At 44.1% G+C, this 6,269-nt stretch overlaps 1 protein-coding gene and 1 long non-coding RNA gene across 2 annotated transcripts in view; one reads left to right on the top strand and one right to left on the bottom strand.

Annotated features, from left to right (window-relative positions):
- Positions 1–6,269, top strand: part of LOC101848384 — a gene marked incomplete in the record, with an annotated part of 36,157 nt that overhangs the window by 19,221 nt on the left and 10,667 nt on the right.
- Positions 3,492–6,269, bottom strand: part of LOC118478566 — a 4,337-nt gene continuing 1,559 nt past the window's right edge. The window contains exon 2 of the long non-coding RNA XR_004859130.1: positions 3,492–4,151. This is a non-coding gene — a long non-coding RNA (uncharacterized LOC118478566). The remainder of the gene's footprint in view (positions 4,152–6,269) is intronic.

Genomic DNA, 6,269 nt, shown 5'->3' with positions numbered 1-6,269 from the left:
AAAATATACATATGTATAAATATAATATATGTGTGTGTGTGTGTGTCGTGTAATGTATGAAGAACAGAAGCAAATACACACGGATAGTATTGTTGTAAAAAGAGCCTCCTCTACAGATGTAACAAAGTACTGTTCAATGGGGACATCTATTTTATTGCACAGGACATTTTTGTTTTGGTAGCTACATTGTCAAGGTAATTTATCTTTTTTTCTAGTAAATAAAACAAAATCTGTCCTACTTTCAAGTCTTTTAATAAAACGTTAAGTCCTTATGATGACCGACCTGGTGATAGTGACATGTGGCATACGTCATGTACACGTCATTTTGTGTTGATGTCTTTCATTCGTTACTAGATAGTGAGCCGTTGGAGGGTGTCACTGGCAACTCCTACTTGTTTTATTCTCTCTGTAGTTTCTGTCTCTGTCTTGCTTTTTTCCTGTACTAAATTACCGTTAGTAGGTGGTTGGCGGGCGCTCTCTTATAGTGCGGCTTGCTCCTTACCTATTAAGAAAAAATCTGCTGTCCCTATCTCTCCTCCTTTTGCTTGTATGCTACTCTCTAGTTGTTACAGTTTTAACCTTTGGCACTTATGTGACCTTCAATGTATGTTGCAAGTGCCGTAAAACTCTCATTAAACCAAACAAAAACCGCCACCATTGAGTCGATGTGCTCGTTTTTCCTGATACAAACTCACAAACCGCTCGCTGAGACTCACACATAACAGGACGAGACACCGAGAGAGTACCTTGAAAGGTGGTCGGAAGGCGTCACTGGTAGCTAGCTCTTACTTATTTTTTTCTCTCTTTGTCAGTTGTGTTCGCCTTTCGTCTCTGTCGTGCGTCGTCCCTGCACTAAGCTTATCATGATGCTATTCTGTTGATGTGCGTTTCTTTTAATCAACTTCAAACTGTTCAGTGTTAGCTCCTTCTTTCTGGTCGAACATCTATCGTCTTTATATTCCTCTTTTTTACTTTGTAAGTTGCTCTCTAGTAACAACTCTAATCTTCGGTACTTTTAATATGCGAAGGCTGACTTGTTTGACAGGGTAATCAAAGTGAAACGGGACCAGATAGGGCTTGGAGATATCACACAAGAATCTTACTCGAGGCGGCGACACTGAGTTGTAAATGAAAACAAATCCTGAATTCATATCATGTTCAACCGCCAAAATATTCGGGAAAGTCTCATTAAATATCAATTCCAACTAATTTTAAATCTAACTTTCGATGTGAATTCACAAACACAAAGCAAAGAAGCAGAGATATCAGTACTAGATCTATATTATACCAGTGAGTCTAAACTCTTTGGTAGAACATGACAATTATAATTTTTTAAATTTCACATTTGGCTGTTTTAGTCTAGCCTTTCGCAGCCAGGAGCCGGAGTCATAATCGAGGTCACGATCTGATTATAGGACGGTAAAAAGTCGAGGAAAAAAAACAAAGCACTCTCAGCAGTCAAGAGATTATTAGGAGTTAGTTCCTAATAAAACTCGCACAAAAAAGTCAAGGAACAGCTTGAGTTTTCTCCTGTCAAATTCAAACTTCAATATCTCACAAACCCGTTAAGATCAGTCAACCAAACTTGGCACACGCACCGACGACTAGACACAGTATGCATGTACTACAAATTTGCCAGCACCAGCTTCATAGCGACGGCGCAGGGCATTCTGAAACACAGCCGAAAAGCATGAAAAATGGGCTAAATTTCTCCGACTCGTCAACATTGGCATAGGGACTGTTTGCTAAAACTAAGCTTGGCACGTGCTAAAGAGATGTCTTAGCTGTGAATATTGCACACTTACAACCCTGTATAAGCCAGCGTTTTTCAGCCATGTTTCATTACAACACGACGGTCCAACAACGCTCGCTGCCTGACGTCGACAGAGGACGAGCCCTTACCTTGATCCAAGATGGCTCCAAGTTCCCAGTTATTGCACATCGACTTGGGGTGTCTCCATCAGTCATATAGAGGCTGCAAGAACGATGGCGAGCGACCGGAAGGGTCCAGGACAGGCCTCAACCAGAACCGCCCCGTTTGACCAACAACAGCATCGACCGGTTTATCGTCAAACAGGCCGTGACGTCACGAACCACCACTGCAAACGGCATCAAGGACCAACTACGGGCGACAGCCAATGTCCACGAGACAGAGCAGACGGTAAGGAACCGTATCCGTAGAGCCAAGTTCGCTTCTTGTGTCCTTGCCAGGCGCCCAAGGCACACGCCGCCCCACAAAGCAGCTCGCCAGGCGTGGTCTGCTCGCCATTCACAGTGGACACGACGTCAGTGGGACCAGGTAGTCTTCTCAAACGAATCCAGATTCAACCTACTGCACCAAGACAGGCTAGCCCACGTCTGGAATCGCTGAGGAGAGTGTTCCACCCTGAGTGCATCCAGCAGGTGGCACCCTACGGTGGAGGGTCCGTTCTGATGTATGGAGGCTTCTCAGCTCACCACAAGACCCCCTCTAACATATACAGGGCAATTTGACCGTGGCAAGGTACAAGGAGGAAATCCTGCGTCCCCTTTGTGTTCCTCTCCTGCAGCATATTAGACCCCAGGTTGTACTGCTGGACGACAACGCCGTGCAACTTCGCGCACGCATCGTGGGGGACTTCCTGCAGCAGCGAACTGTCATCCGCATGGACTGACCAGCTTGTAGTCCGGATTTGAACCCAATAGAGAACATTTGGGATCACATTGACTGGTGGATAAGGGACAACCACCTTCCTGCACAAAACTTTCAACAACTCTTGGGATACCTCGTCCTGGAGTGTATAACCTACCCCAAACAAGTTCTCCGAAGGCTTTTCCTGTCCATGCGTCGACGCTGTGCCGAGTGTTTGATCAAACGGGGTGGATACTTCCACTATTGACAATGTTCATGAAGAACTATGGCTGTTCAGACTTTGGAAATCCAACCAGTGTGATTTAAACTCATTTTACATGAACTTCCCGTTGTTGTTGAAATCTGAAGTTCTACACATTTAATCTAAAGAGTCGAAAGTATCTCTTGTGAAAAAATGAATAAATTCGGTTAAACTGTTCTTCAGTTATCTTCCTTTGAATTTTTGTGCGAGTTTTAGTTCCCCTCACATTTGTGAGGTAGACTCGACCAGTGTAATAGTTAGCTTACATAATCAGTGCTTGTGACTGCTTATAGCTTTAGCCCGAAAGGGGAGAACAGGGTATAATATGTGGCAATGAAACAGTTTTGACTGCTATGCACATGTTCCCTTCAACTCTATTGGTAGACTCTTCCAGCCTCACTTTAAGCTTACTTTTAATCAAAGCTTGCGACTGCTTATAGAGTGGCCCGAAAGGGGTGAGCAGGCTATTTCTGTGGTAGTGAAACCGTTTTGAATGTTAGGCATACTTTTCATTGTTGATTATGAACGTCTTTTTACCTTTAATTTATGAGGTTTACGTTTATGGGTGAATTTGACTGCGACAATGGTTCAATATTATGAAGGGAAGCAATGATTATTTGATTATATATATAGACGCTTCGTCACTGCTTTTATGACCTGATAACCAAATTATGTTGCAACTGCTGTAAATCTTTCTCTCAGACTCAAACCTAAAACTCTTACCCAAACTCGAGCCTAAATTTACTCCGACACGTATCTAGTTGTCCTCTGTAGCATAGTCATCAGCATTCATCATATTATCTCTTTCTGTTTGTCTTACAGATGCCGTAAAACCCTGACCCAAACTCCAATATAAATCTACTCAAACACGTATCCGGTGGCCCTCTGTAGATTATAATCTTCAGCACTCATAAAACCTTCTGTATTGTGTCGCAAATGCCGTAAAACCCTCGCCCAAACTCCAACCTAAATCTACTCAAACATGTATCCGGTAGCTTATAATCTTCAACACTTGTACAGTGCCGTAAAACGCTCTCCTAAACTCCAACCTAAATCTACTCAAACACGTATCCGGCAGCCCTCTGTAGCTGCGCCTGTAGCAGAGAGAGTAGTGCGGTCCTCTCTCTCCTGTCAAAGTCCTCCCTCTCGTGCTGTAGCTCCAACTCCCGGCGTCTCAGGGCTAGCTCCTGCTCTCTCAGCACGGCGTTCCGCTCGTCCTTCATCTTGAGGTACTTGAGGACTTCCACTAGATCACTGCCCGGGCTGTCCCCGCGCTTTCTTTTCCCGCCTAGGGGGTTGGGGTGGGGCGGGACGGGGCGGGAGCGGGTGGGGGTTTGGAGGGAGTGGAGAGAGGGGGGGGGGCAGGGGGCACATTGGGAAAATTATTGTTATTATTATGGGACAGAGCGCTGTAAACACAAGTAGTAGTAGTAATAGTTGTTGTTGTTGATGTTGTAGTGGTTGTAGTAGTAGTAGTAGTAGTATTAGTAGTAGTAGTAGTAGTAGTAGTAGTAGTAGTAGTAGTAGTAGTAGTAGTAGTAGTAGTAGTAGTAGTAGTACGAGTAGTAGTAGTAGAATTTTCCTCGAATAACGCATTCGCATCTGAGCTTTCCACCTGAACTTACATCTCACGATCGGTGGGTAAGGCCCACAGGGCCATATCAGACGGAATCACATCGAACTCTGAACTCGTCACTGCCTTCGTTCCCCCGTACATCGTGGAAGTCGTATGTCGCCTCTACTCTCAAATTCGCTAGACACACTAGATTATAACAGGTGCGGTCACAATACAATTATAGTGCGTTACGGCAGAGCTGGAAAACTACATGTATATATTTTGTACACGGAGTAAGGGAGGGGTCAATAGGATCAACGTAAATTTGAAGACCCACGGTTGGAAAAGGGAAAAAGGTATGCCGTGCCTCATGATCAAGGTAGACCACTTTTTACTAGCCATAATTCATGAACCCATCAAGGGGTGACGTCAGTTCATTTCAGAGTAAAACTAGAGATCATTCATTTTACCGAATGTGGACCTGACCATAATTCACTATGAATCATTCTTATTGTGGTTCGGCTTCCCGCATTTTCCTTGCTCCTAAACGCTGGGATCTTAGGCGGAGACTACTGCGCGCGCGCACACACACACGTAAAATTTAAAAAAAAAAAAAAAAAAAGCTACGACAAAGTGTTTGAGGTGAGTGAGCTGCATTATTTAATTTGGACAGTGCAAACATGTCCGTGTGAGCTTAGGGTAGAGACATAGTATATGAGACTTGCTCGATGTTTTGGCATATTTTTTTTGATGATTTAACATTTGATGAAGCGATGCTCCCAAAATACCTGGTGCGAACAGAGTGGGAGCGTCTTTCGGTCCTAAAACTCGCCAGTAGATCTTTGAACAATGGACGAGGAAGGTGTTTTTCACAATGATTGTTATCATGGTTGCACAAACAGTGACGAGCCCGGCGTGATATTTTGGGTGTATAATTAATGGAGAGTACCATTACCTAATGAACGAAATACATACTGAAATGGAAAGATGCTTCGGTTACATTTCCAGAATGAAATCATCAAACTGTAGTTTTATCACCCTTATCATAAAGGCGTTTTCTTTCTCAGTGCTTCCCTGTCCATTTTGCGCGACGTTGTAATGAAAATGAGCTTGCAAACTACACACTACACACATTCTATCTAACTAGCAGTAATTTCACGACTGACACCTAAAGTGTTGGTGCAGCTCGTAATGCACTCGCGGCACAATTTAATTTTTAAAAAAAATGCATCCCCGTCACAAACACGTCGCGCGACGACCCGATTCTAGCGGGCCTCACAGTCCTTTAACAAAAATAAAATCTGCTGTCATCACAAAGATGGGTCATGAACGCTTACTCCTCTCTTCAACTGCTAAGATGTTCAGGAAAACGAAGGCAGCGGCGAGTTCACTGTTTACTTACTCTTTTTAAAAATTAAAACAATTACCCGGGTGGCGGCTGAAGCCTACTCTTATCGAATTTGGACCACCAAGGGATCTTTATAGTGCGCAACTTGCACATGGGACCACCGAGAGTTTTCGTCTTTGTCAGAGAAGGCTAGGTACTGTGTAGATCTTACCTACCATAAGATCAAGGGTGTGGCTGAAAGACAGCAGTAAGAAGGAGCCAAGGAAAACCCGTGGAAAGGCTACAAAACTAGCCAGGAGCCCAGAGTAGGCGGCAAAGGAGGTGTTGAGGGGGTGGGGGCAAAAAGTGGAGACGAAAGCAGACGACACAACATTGTTAGAGAGGAGGAAAGGATGTTTCTCCGTCTACTGAATGAGAGGCTTACGCCTTAAAGGGCTGTTCAAATATAATCTTACACCTTTTTTGGGACATTTTGACCCCCCCCCCCTTTCTT

The sequence above is a fragment of the Aplysia californica genome, unplaced genomic scaffold (assembly GCF_000002075.1).
Source record: "Aplysia californica isolate F4 #8 unplaced genomic scaffold, AplCal3.0 scaffold00686, whole genome shotgun sequence".
Lineage (NCBI taxonomy): Eukaryota > Metazoa > Mollusca > Gastropoda > Aplysiida > Aplysiidae > Aplysia > Aplysia californica.
The sequence above is the reverse complement of the archived record's forward strand: the minus strand, read 5'-3'. Positions and strand labels throughout refer to the sequence as shown.